We start from the raw sequence: 13,498 nt of genomic DNA, 5'->3' as shown, positions 1-13,498 counted from the left end.
GCTGCGCTTTTGGGTACCACAGCCCGGTTGGGCACAGAAGCACCACAATCGCTTAGTCCACTTTGTCCGCCATCGAGGGTAGTGAGAGCGGACGAGCGAGGAGGTCGGATTTGGGCAGTAAAGGGTGCCCTCCATGACTTCATCAGCTTGTCATGCACTTCTGGGAAAGGATTACTTATATTTTGAATTTTAAATACGGAATCCCATTACATGTATTCTGTTACTCCCCAACCCTGCAAATGAATTGCTACTCACCTATATTGTTGAATAGTTCTAAAGAAAGATGTTCATATTTCCTCCATGGCTCTGTCCCTGTTTTAAATTTGACTATAAGTTACTGAGCTCAAGTTTTGCCATTTCTGATGGAGCTATAGACTATATAGTAAAATTTCAATTTTCAGTGTGGGATCCTGATTTTCTTACTTTCATACTATTAAGGTTTGTTTGAGCTCTTAATATTTGAGAAGAATCTGTTATGCTTTTTGCTGAGTTTATGACGTTATCCATGTAAAGTAAGACATTTGGAATAGTAGTCAGAAAATGTTTTACACTGTTTATTGATCTTAAAACAAAGTTTGTTTAAAACATCTAAAAAATCCAAGGAAGCAATATTCCTTTTTAAAACTTTGATACCTCATACACTTGGCACAGCTCTTCATCAGACCCTTCACCTGGCCAATCCTTTCACCCGCTTTATATATTATATCACTAGTTGAATTTGTGCCCTCCCTTAATGTAAGTGTAGATTGCTGTCTCGGTTGAATTCCAAAGCTGGTCTTGCCACGATTGCATTGGCTGAGTGTTTGTATATCTTTTTAAATGTTAACTGCTTGCAATTTACATTCGTCTGCTCAGCATTGAAACAAATTATATTCAATTCAGAGCATAATGAGAAAGAAAGGCTTCCACAAATTAAACAGAAAAAAAATACTCGGCTGGAATAAGCCAGGCTCAGCCATGTGAAATCTTGCAGATGGGGCAATATTCTTTGCTTGAACTTCTTCACCTGTTTATGTTGAAAGAGGTCAGGGATACCGAAGCAGTCCCACTTTCATTAATACATTGCATAACCCTCTACCCATCTGTTATGATGTCTCTCACACTTAACACTTGTGGCTACAGTACGAAATAGCCCTTCAGGCATGTTGTGATATCTGCTGGAATAATTCCTAAATTATTTTCCTTACCATTAGAGAACACGCACAGGGGAAAATGTGGTCCTGCAATCATGTATATTGTTTCACTGGCTCATAGGCCACCCTGGATAGCATGATTATAAACATCAGAATTGCACACTTTCATTTGGGACAACCCTTCAAGTATCGCCCCCCTTCCTGAAATGTCATTCAAGGGTGCAAAAATGCTGTTAGGAATTCACCTTTTAACATATATCCATCCATCCATCCATCCATCTAATTAGGTTTGGGATTGATGCCTTTTTCACACATTGATAATCTGAAGATTTTCCTGATGATTATCAATATATATCAGGATTTTATTTCAGATATAAAAAGGGCTGCTCATTGCACAATAATGTCTTTTCAAACATATTTCTCAACAAAACTTGACAGTTTTTCTCAATCGCTTTGGCGATTTTAATTGTCACAACTGTTTTATGGGACATCACAACTCTATTGCATGTCTGCAAAATGTAGTATCTCTCCCAAATATTTAATTGATGCTTCAAAACCTAGTTTTTGTGTCAGTAAATTGGCCAATGCCACCAAAATGAAAAGTATTGCCGTATTGGTCAAAATGTTTAGATGTTTTTTCACCTTGGCAGTCAACCCTGGAAATGTTTGTTATAAACAAACTTAATTTTTGTTATAATTTTTTGTTGACACTGACTGCTTACTGTACTATAAAAGAATGTCAGTTTTGTCTAGCTGAATGTTATTGTGTATCACACTGAGTTTTTTTTAGATATCGATTTCAACAGCAGGTAAAAGTTTACTGGGAAAAGTCAAGTGTACAATACTCTAGTACACATAAACAGGATTTGCACATTTGTATGTATACAGTACATTTTTTTGTAGCAATGTGTTACATGTAAACAGATAATTCACATTTGTATGTCCATTTTTATACATTTCTTACATGTAAATTAATATATAGTGAACAGAATATTACCAGAAAATGAGATCCATGCCCAAAAATGTAAATAAATATAAACATTAATTGTCATAGATATTAATGGAATATACATGTATGTCTGACAGATTTTGATAATTGAATGGATCATTTTTCATGTGATGGCTCACACGATGAAAGAATATTTAGAAGTTGTGGAGAGTATGACAATTTCACTGAGAATCAACTCATCAGTTTTGATCAGCAAGCCATGTGCTTTTAGTTATTGTGCAAATTGTAGACGATTGTACTTACTCTTTTGCACACATGTGCCAAAACACATGCAATTTGCTTAAATGAATAAGAAATTAAAATCTGGTGTGAACAAGAAATTGTTCAGAGATTTGGACAATGTTTTGAATAAAATAATTCTCATTCGAGAATTGAGTCAAAGCGATCTAGCGGACTACATGGCGCGATCTAAAATAAATTTTTACATAAGTAGGCACACACATTCATCGCAGTGCCATGAAGCGTGGCTCAGCGGTGGCTCAGCAGTTAAGGCTCTGGGTTACTGACCAGAAGGTTGGGGGTTCAAGCCCCAAGACACCACTGTTGGGCCCTTGAGCAAGGCCCTTGAACCTATCTGCTCCAGGGGCGCTGTATTATGACCCTGCACTCTGACCCCAGCTTAGATGGGATATGTGAAAAATAAATAATTTCACCATGTATATGCAGAAATGTATGTATAATGTGTGACAATTGATCAATTTATTTATTATTTTATTTAAAGTTATCCATTAAATTAGTTCCAAATCATTATCAAAGGACAAAGGTTAATTTCTCTGATCTAAAATTAATGCTTTCAAAACAGTTAACACAAACAACTAAATTAAAGTCATACTCTCAAATGCACATGCCAGGTTGTCAAATGCCTGCATATTGATATCTGCTGTGTTAGTAATACACACAGCAAAGAAAATACAATTGACTACATTTTTCACACAGTCATGATTTTACCATCTATAAACGGGGTCAAATATGAAAATTCAGAGCAAACAAACGATGAGGAATAAGAAGATAGGGACAAGATAAGAGGAAGAACAACACAAAGAATAGGTGCAAAATGAGAAGAGGTAGAGTGGGTGAAGGAATAGAAAATAGGAGGAAGAAGAGATGAGAAAAGGGGAAGGTTTCCTCAACTCTTTCAGGGGTGAGCACTGCATTGAAAGAGTTGAGAAAAGACCAAATGGAGATGGTGTAATGATGGTGAGCAGAAAGAGGACAGCATGTTGAAAGAGTAAAGAAGACACAGAAGAGGCTGAAATGATCTGATAGTTCCTCTAATTTATCATATTATGAATCATGGTCTCTCTGAGACACACAAAGTGTTCGGCCTAATGTGAGCAGAGCTACAGTGACTTCAATCTCAACAAAAAAGAAGAGGGAGAAAAGATATTCCTCTGCATGCCAGTCAATCAATGTCCACAATTACTTTACCATCTGTGCTTATAGTCCTGCCTTAGGTCCATACAATTTAGCAAGACTACTTTGTTGTTTTTTTGTGGTAAATTTCATCCTTCCAGAGGAAGAGCAGGAACAACTAGAAATTTAGAGACATTTTATGAAAACAGATGGAAAAAGGTCTTTATTGTGGATGTTTATGATAAATGTGTTATTTCAATCATAGAGTTGTGTGTCTATAGCTGAATTATGAATACAACAGAGTACACATATATTGTCTTTATGTTAGAATTTACTTTTTATAATTGTATTAAATGGAAAGAATATTTTTCTTCATTTTACAGTGAAATTGAATTGTTCTGCAAATTTGAGTGTCTGTTTCGTCGGCTGTGTGAATTGTTTTTGGAGCACTGATTATAGTTTGGAGTTATTTATAAAATAGACTGAGAATTTTTTTTTATTACAAGTCTGTTTTTTAACTTTTATTTGGTAACTTTTGCACTTATATAGCACTTATTTTAAACTTAGAGGTTACCAAAGCACTTTACACTGTATCCCAATCACCCATTCACACACACATTCATACACCAATGGCGGTAGAGCTGCCATGCAAGGCACTAGCCTGCCATTGGGAGCAATTTGGGGTTCAGTGTCTTGCCCAAGGACACTTCAGCATGTGGAGTCGTGTGGGCCGGGAATCGAACCGCCAACCCTTTTGTGTTAATTCCAAATTTCGCAAAACAAAAAGTGTTTCCAAACCAGTTTTTCGTGACATTTGAAGTATCGACATATAGATTATGTGCTAGAGTTAAACGGAAAAATATTATGTTGACACTTTGATAATTTGTCTATCCATCAGCTTTATTTTGGAAACGTAGTTAATGTCACTTTGTTCATTGTTGAAGAAGTGCAAAAACCTTGGTAAATTTAGACTGCCATCTGGTAACTTTTATATATTTTTGTGCTGACGTGCTAATGCTCTATGCTAATTCTATGACTTTACAATGAATCAAAGCAATTAGTTTAGCAATTGTTGCACAATACACCGAAGTCCAAGGAAGATTAATAAAAGTGAGTAAAAGATTGCAATATATCAATGAGATTTTTTAACTCAAAACACTAAACAAACTGTAAATAATCACAATTTTATTGTATTGTGGCCAAGCTAGCGATGTAATATTTTATCGGCAAGTCCTTGCTTATTGAATAAGACGCAAGCATAGTAGATGTTCTAATCAATCTGGACAAACCACATGCTCGCCTCTGTAGTATTTTTGGAGAGCAAGTTTCTAGGCCGTTCTCACACATTTGCAGAGATTATTGCACCTCTCTCCTCTGTTTAAATGTGCTAGAGATGTAGACTGCTAGTTCTTTTCTGCAGATGATGTCATCCACACGTCAGTGGCAGAAGAAGAAGCTGAAAAAATGAGTGTCAGGGATGGAGAGAAATGTTCTGTGGTTAGACCCCCTGTTTTGCAAGCTGTAAAACAGATTAAGAGAGAAAAGAGGAGAACAGCAGACCCTGTCATGAGTGGTCTACAGTGATGGATCACAGAGATTAGTGTTACCTCTCACAGCTCGCCTATTGCTGTGGTAACACTAGTGTTTTTGCATGATTTGACGATCTGGGAGATGCTGTATAAAAAGCTAATTTTGAAGGCCTCATCTCTAGTGACCATGAGTGCACCACATACATTAGAAGGCCTTTCTATTAAGCAAGTGGTGTGTGCACAAGACAGTCATAAATATTACTATTGCCATAACTCATATTTGTGCGATGGACATTAATTATACGTAGAATTATGTATTTTCTTAGTAAATTGTGTGCAAAGGGTAAATATTTTAGGTGGAAATGTCTGCAGTTAACACCTATATGTTCTTATTTTCAGAAGAAAATAAAGGGTGTATACTTACGCTGAAGAAATAAAGTTATATTTGTTCAAAACTCCCCACCGTTATTGGTTGATGCTATGCAGTTGCTAGGATGTTTTGGTTTATTGCTTGGATGTTTTGGATGGTTGCTAGGTGGTTACAACAGCAAAGGTCTGGGGTCTATTGCAGTTAACATTTGCAAAGAACCTTTGACTTAAACAGCAAAGGTCTGGGGTCTAATGCAGTTAACATTTGTAATGTGACCAGTCAAAGCCAGGTTTGTCATTATGTGATGTTTAGGGGTGGGGTTATTGGAGACGGCTCATACATAATAAAAGACAGGCATGAGAAAATAAATAATTTATATCATGTTATGCAAGTCTCCTCTAACGTTTGCACTGAAAACACACGGGAAATTAGCGGACAATGTGTAGCGAGTTTAAGTAGAGTGCAGATCCTCATTACAGAGTATTTCACAGACAAAACTAAGTAAACAAAGCCGAATATACAGCTCTGCTCATGGATATACACTTTCTGCTACGTGCCACAAACCAAACGCTGAATATCTTTAAAAGAGTTGATGTGACTAACCTAGCAAACTTGGGCAAATTCTGTTATTATTTAGTCCTCAAAGCGCTCATTGTATCAACACGTAAATTTGTGAACTTGACTCGTGCTTCCATCTGGACCAGCTCAAACTAAGCTCTCGGAAGCCCTGTAGAGGTTAGATTTGGTCTTACTGGACTGAGAAATAATTTCCATTTTTGTGTGCTATCAGACGATCATTACACAGTCTGTGGGTTGAGACTAGCACCATACTAGCCCTATACTCTACCAGTTAAGTTACAGGAACAATAAGATTTTTATTTGTATGCCCATTTTCTGCCAGGCAAAAAAAAATTCATTATTTGTGCTACTGACATTAATGATATCTCAAATTAAGGAGATTTTCTAAGCCAAATCTATGTTGTATGTTGCTAGCAACATCAAGGTCTTGGATTTGATTTCAAGGGAACACGCAACCTATTCACAAATACCCAGAACATCCTAGCAACTGCATAGCAACACAATAACAACCACTTTACCAACCGAATGGCAACAACTTAGCAGCCACCCAGAACACCCGATTATCCTGGCGTCGAGTTTAGTAAGGGCAGGCAGCACTCATTTCTTTCAGAAATGGTAAATATTTTTTAGTATATACGATTAGACCTTTCCACCTCAAATAATTCTCTTTTGTACACAATTTGGCCATGGCAAAATATTTTTCCATATGAGAAAAAAAATCCAGTTTGGAATATAGTTTCAATTGTGACATTTTCTCCAGTGGCAGTTCTGGAACCGGGGAGTAGGTAACCTCTTTTAAGCCAAGGGGTCATTAAAGGGCCATATTCATTCATTACCTCCCCCTTTATCAGTCCCACAAAAAATACATACACACATACACATACACAAATGTCCTTTCCCTTCCAGCTGAGGAGTAGTACAGGCAATTCCTGAGAAAAATTAGACTTGTGAAATCCTTCCCCCCACTTTTAATGACAGAAACGGAAGAGGGGGAATAGCCGGAGGCTCAGGCAACTGTAATTAATGAGGACATTTCGCGTATGAGATGAAGATTCATTCTGTGGGCCACTTGAAGGAACAAGACGGCCCCCCGTATGAAGGATACACTTGCACACTCTGAGCAGGCAGGGGAGTAATTGATAGCGGGTGCGCTGTTGCCGTAAATGTGCTGTAAAAACCATTAGGAAGGGTTTCAGTCACACCTGTTTGATGCCTGCAGAGATAGAGAAGCCTGAGAGAGAGGAAAAAAGAAAACCTGCTCCTAAGGCCTATTTACATCAGTGTGCATCTGCAACAGCAGGTTCGTGTTATGCATTTGCACCTAGGATAGGAAAATACTTTGTGCAATTGCATTGATGCAAGCGTTTGGCCAGTGCACTGCCAATGCGCATAACATAACATGCATTCTTGCGTTAGTGGGGTGGTAACAAACCTCAGTACTCAAGGGGGCGATAGAGTTACCTTCAAAAGTAATTTTTGTGCCATTAAACCAAATGTGTTTTTATTCAGGTAAGTGGCTATAAATATATTTCTATCGGGAAGACACGCAGGCTTGAGTGAAGTTTAAGATGCCATTTATTTGATAGATGTAAAACAGAAAGTAATGTCTCTCTCTTTGGCGTAGGCCCCGTCCGGCGGTCCGAGGGAGTTGTACCCGGAACTGTCATGTCCTGCCGGAGATAGGAGGCAGGGGCGAGGAGCCTACCCCCATGCGGGACAGGGCTCAACTGGTGGTGGTGGGGTGGTGGAGGTTGCAGTGTTAGCACACCGAAACAGCAATGTGATAGATTGTGAGCGGACTTATAAAGCAATGGCTTACATGTGATTGGCTAGGAATTACCCAGCTAATGATGTGATGATGTACAGCTAATAGTCTTCCCGCTAGAACTACGCTGCGCTTTCACTGACCATACATGCTTAGCAAGATTATCTTCAAACTGTTTCTCCACCATGACAGTAGTTGACCTGAAAGTGAAAACTCACCTTCGAAGTGTACAGTTCATACTAATGTCCACTATAGTGCCCCTTTGCAACTTTGATAATTGCGCTGTGTTTTGAATTACGGTTTGACACATTTTGTCAAGTCAAGTAATTTTTATTTGTATAGTGTCTTTCACAACAAACATTGTTTCAAAGCAGCTTTACAGAAAATCAAGCATTAACAGAAAATGAAACAGTAATATCTATAATGTCTTAGAGTCATCATTGTGGACCGCAAAGATGCACAATATCTAGTGTCTGCATTCACTAATGTTTCAGTCTTAACAGCATTTTTGCTGTGGAACAGCTGCAGCTCTATTTAGGAAATTAAATGATTGCTGTGTTACTTCATTAATTATTTTATTACCAGGAAACACAAACTGATAAAATATATACTTTGAATGCACTGTATGTCACTTTAGATAAATGCACATGTCAAATGCATTAAGTTAAACTCAAATGGTAATTGATATACACAGACTGAAACCCAAACCCCAAAGTATAACTATGAACTGCTTAAATCAATCAGGATTTAGTGAGATTTACTGAATAGAAAGTGCAGTTTGTGTTCCTGTAACTGTGTACAACTCTTGCATCAAGCACTACAGATGTCTTTGTTTTATATTATTGATGAGCAGTTTGTGCCAGTATTTTTTAGACTTTTTAGAGCCTATATTGCACAAGATTTTGTTGAAATAGTTTTATAGTGCATTTTAAACTGACTTTCTGCTGAGTTTAGCATGCTGCTTGTGGCAAAACATTCACCAGCACCATTTTGCTTAGATGGGCAATGTGAATAAAGTTACCAGTGTGAAACAGGCCTCAGACACAAAGATAGCCAACCATCCTTTTAAAGCGGAGCTCCTAGCAGCTGTCAGCACATTTCCTACACTCTCTAATTGCCAATGACCCAGTGCTCTGAAACTGAGAGAGTTGCCATACAGCAGCAAATTAAATGTCTTTGGTTATGAACTATATGTGATGGGCCTGTGATAATAAATATTGCTCTTATTAGTGAATGACATGGATTTATGGCTAGATCAACATCAACAAAAATGGGGCCTCAGTGAGATGGGAGGATGGGAATACAGGCCTGTAGTTTGCTCAAACGTGCCTTGTGCCTCAGGGTTTTGCGGCTTGTCTTAAAGTATTTTCCTCCATCCAGACAACCATACAGCATTCTGAAAAGAAGCTGTCTGTCATAGATGTCCTGCTGATGGGTTTAAATGCAGAATGGCATCTTCCCTTGCCATGAAGTGTGTGTGGACCATATGGAGGGAGTTTACACAGATCATATCAGATTATCCCCCATATCTTGCTCTCTCACTCAGGAAACCTGTCACAGGTAACACACTAGCAAGGATCCAGAGGATGTCATTGATCTCTCCTGCTGAGGCTGGGTGGTATTTGGTACCTATTTAATTTAGAGTCAATACATTTTGAATCAATTGTGTTACCATTTATTCAAAAAAGGACATCTTTGTAATATCTTTGATTTAAAGCTACACTACAGATTTTTTGTTAGAAATAAACAAAATTTCAATAATGATCAAGTACACCAACAATCTCTCTTCCAAACCATGTTTTTGCCTTACCACGATTCATTTTGGTAAGCCTATAATAATGATTTTTATACAAATTTGGAAGGAAATTGCAAACTTCCATCATTCGTCCGTGCTTGTTTATGCATGTCCGTAAATAAAAGAAAAATAAGATCCAGCTACTACAGTGCATTTATGCGCAGTGATAGGTGTGGTAGTAGTTTGAAGCTGAAAGGTTGTAGCCACAACAAATGAGCAACATTGACCATGGATAATAAAAAAATGCAACCCTTTGGGGAATCACCTGTTTCAAAATAAAGAATTGTGGATTGTGAAACTGCAGTGCTTTTAATTTTATTTTCGAAGAAGGAAGGACAACTTTTACGCTGGTAAACAGGGCTGGACTGGGACAAAAAATCGGCCCGGGCAATTTGACTAGAGACCGGCCCACCAGGTATTATTGGCAAAGCCATAAAGCCTTTGAATGAAAACAAACGCTGTTCTGACAGCGATGTACACTGTCTTGTTGGTATATATGTATCAATCTAATAAACTTAAACCTACACCATCCTCCCTATTCTGGTATTCTAATCAGTAATTAGCGGAAAACAAAAGACTGCTTGGTTAAGTTAACCTCCTCCTGAACTGTCTATCTACAGCACATGGTGGAAACCTGAAATTAAGACAGAGAAGACTAGAGGTGAGACATGATCATTAATGAATATTAAAATTAATAAATGACAGATTTAGTGGTATTTTCATAAACTATTTATTTACCACATCAACAAACAGCATGGCAGCACAAAATATTTTTTTTTAACATGGCAGCCTTTAAAAAGTGAAAGGAGACAGAGAAAGAAAGGTGAGAAAGAATAACACTTAATTGACTTTTTGATGGCATTTTACACAGTACTGGTACAGTATTTAGAAAATGTTGGAAAATACTGACATCATATACAGTACTTCTTAAGAAATTATGATGGGACCCTGAAAAACAAGACACAAGTAAAAAGGACAGAGAAGGGTGAGAAAGAATGGCATTTGTTGGAATTGCTCATATGATCACACTACTTGTATCTTTATTCCACAAAAATAGCTGAATCATATACAGTAGTACTTACGTAGGAACTTAAAAAGTTGCATGGTCTAGAGAACCTCTTAAAGTATGATTAGACCCTGAAAAACAGGACAGAGAGGAACAACGATTAGATAAATAATAAAATCTATTAAGGACAGATTGTGATTGAATTGTATCACCAAAGACTATTTACTCACTGCATCAATAAAAAGTCACCCACAACACTTCCACAGCAGCAACACTGAACATATCTTAACATATGGAATATGGAAACCTTTAAGTGAAAGGACAGACAGCGAAGGGTGAGAAAGACTTGCACTTAATGGATTTTTTCAGACGATGACACTACTGGTATGTTTACTCTAGAGAAATGGTTTAATCATATTCTATATAGTACTTACTTAAAATGAACCCACTTCAGGCTTCCAAAATTGACTGACAGTCTGAAACGAAACAATGACAGATTAAGGCTGTAAGAAAACTCTCATATTTATATTATCTAATATTTATTCTATCTACTGTCTTATGCATTAAAACCTATTAAAATGGACACATTCTAAGCATTTTCTGAGCACGTGACTTGTTTGAAGTGAAGATAGATACAAAACCTATTCATTTGACTGTACTTTTAGGCAATAACAATAAAGTTGAATTTAATCTTAACTGAAACATAATTAGGAATGTTTTGATAATTTTATTTCACCCCACCAGGTTACAAAAGCAGCTTTCTCAGCAGGTCACTCTTCTCAGCTACCCTGTCAATGACCATGTCGGAGTCCAATGACATAAGAATGTCCTTTTCAGTGGCCATCAGCATAAACATCTCAAGCCTGTTTCCAGACAGGCTGCTTCGGAGTCTGCTTTTAATGAATTTGAGTGTAGAGAATGTTCTTTCACAGGCAACCTGAGTGAGAGAGAGGGTCAGCAGGTACTTGTATGCCAGCCCAAGGAGACAGTAGGCATCAGACAGCATGTTGAACCGCCTGAGAATTTGATAGCAGCACAGTGGGCAATTTTTGCAAGAATCACAGCTTTTGGTCACAATTTCACTTTCTTCGTCCCATTCTTCAGATCTATCCTTTGCTGTTCTGTAGTCATCTACATGTGATGTCTTAAGCCTTTCCCACTGTCCAGCAAAACTTTTCAGTTCTGACTGAAGGTTATTTACTGTAGCCCTGCTGTCAAATTTCAGGAGACATGTGCTGAGGTTTTGAAGTGCATTACTAGGAAGAGAAACTGTTCTGACCTGGCTAAACTTCCTGGGGTCCAACCATGCCAAATCCGCAACAAGAGGGCCATTTGTGACAAATCGTCTGTGGATTGCTTCAATAACTGTGTCCAGGATGGTGTTGTGCACTTTCACCTCATATGTTTTCTCAGCATTGATTTGCAACTCATCTTCAGTCATCTCTCCGGCCATGCGTTTTCTCTTCTTGGCTCTCTTTTCAGGTAGTGCAGCCTCCACTTTCATGTCTGTGTTGTCCTCCCTCTCCTCGAGTTTCTGATTTGTCTGTTTCACAAATGTGTCTGCAGCTGCCTTCACAGTTGGGAAGTCCCTGGCGATACTTTTGAGGCTATCTTGTGTGGCAGTCACCATATGATGGGCAGAGAGAATGTCCATCCCCGTTGACTGGAGGTACTTCGACAGAGGAGTTGTTTGCTCAAACACTCTAAGAAATATCTGTGCTGTTAAGACAGTTTTATGCTTCAAGAGACACTCTTTAAAGCCTTGTGCTTTGGCACGAACAGCTGGCTTTTCTTTTTCCCTCTTTTCAATGGCTTCCAGCGTGAGCACTACATCAATGAAGAGGCCATCATCTGGTTTTCCAAAATGTCCAAAGATTTTTTGGAGGACATCATGCTTGGCCCACCACCGTGTCTCACCTATTGGACTGAGGCGTCTGTGTCTTGTCTCTTCTTGGGTTTGATTCTCCCACAGATTAACCCTGTGATAGGACTCCTTGATGAACACAGCTATGTCATTAAGTAAATTAAAGAGTGATCCACTTTCAATGACACTTTGTGTTGTGTCAGCAAGCACAAGATTAAGTATGTGTGCATAGCACCACACATGCACATGAGTTGGAGACTGGGCAGTCATAAGTGCTGAAAAGCCTTTGTACTGGCCCTGCATATTTGAAGCACCATCTGTTGCATTCCCAATGCACATGGCCTTGTCCAGATTCAGATACTCTAAAACTCCAGAAAGCAAGTTTACAAAGTACTGTCCCGTGGATGCTTCGCACCTCACTATGGAGACAAGCCTCTCCTGCACAGCCTCAGTAACATACCTGATAATTACTGAACACTGATCATAACCTGTGATGTCTTGGGTTGTGTCCAGCTGAACAGAGAACATCCCAGCTCTCTGGACATCACTGGTGATGCTCTCTTGAATGAAATGGCCAATTGCATCAATCACTGAGTTGACAGTTGTTTTGGAGAGTAGGGTGACGAGAGACCCTCTACCTCTTGATCCACTGGACTGATGCAACTTCTTGCTTTTCTCAATGCAGTCATTCAAATGTTCTCTAAGGCACATATCATACTTGCCTAATAACACAATCAATTCCAGAAAGTTACCATGATCGACAGTGTTATCACCCAAAGTGTATGCAGCCTCATTCTCCACATGCCTATAGCTGAGTCCCTCTTCCCTAGTACTTTGACCACGTCCACTATACGCTCCAAAACTTGCCGTCTCTTTTTCACTTGTGCTCTGTGAGCTGACAACTGACTGCCAGCAAACAAGCTGCTGATGTTGCCTTTTGAGCACCTTAAGAAAAAAGCTTCAGCACAGGTCTGGTGTGTAGTGTTCTTTTCATGCTCCTCTGTGCGCAGATGTACATGTCGCCAGTCACTCATGCCTGTTATAAATGCGCTGGTGTCAGTCCGCCTTGTAAATGCCAGAAACACAAAGCATAAC

At 38.6% G+C, this 13,498-nt stretch overlaps 1 protein-coding gene and 1 long non-coding RNA gene across 2 annotated transcripts in view; one reads left to right on the top strand and one right to left on the bottom strand.

Moving 5' to 3' along the window:
* The window catches only part of LOC127654777 (receptor tyrosine-protein kinase erbB-4-like), a 514,812-nt gene that overhangs the window by 201,247 nt on the left and 300,067 nt on the right, over nucleotides 1–13,498 (top strand). The gene's annotated exons all lie outside the window — the stretch shown is intronic.
* Nucleotides 10,245–11,604, bottom strand: LOC127654779 (uncharacterized). The gene is made up of 4 exons (XR_007971968.1): nucleotides 10,974–11,604; nucleotides 10,770–10,846; nucleotides 10,616–10,670; nucleotides 10,245–10,481 (listed from the first exon to the last, which is right to left on the bottom strand). It is a non-coding gene; the product is annotated as an uncharacterized LOC127654779 (long non-coding RNA).

The sequence above is a fragment of the Xyrauchen texanus genome, chromosome 14, assembly GCF_025860055.1.
Source record: "Xyrauchen texanus isolate HMW12.3.18 chromosome 14, RBS_HiC_50CHRs, whole genome shotgun sequence".
In the NCBI taxonomy this organism is placed as follows: domain Eukaryota; kingdom Metazoa; phylum Chordata; class Actinopteri; order Cypriniformes; family Catostomidae; genus Xyrauchen; species Xyrauchen texanus.
This window is presented reverse-complemented; position numbering and strand designations above follow the sequence as displayed.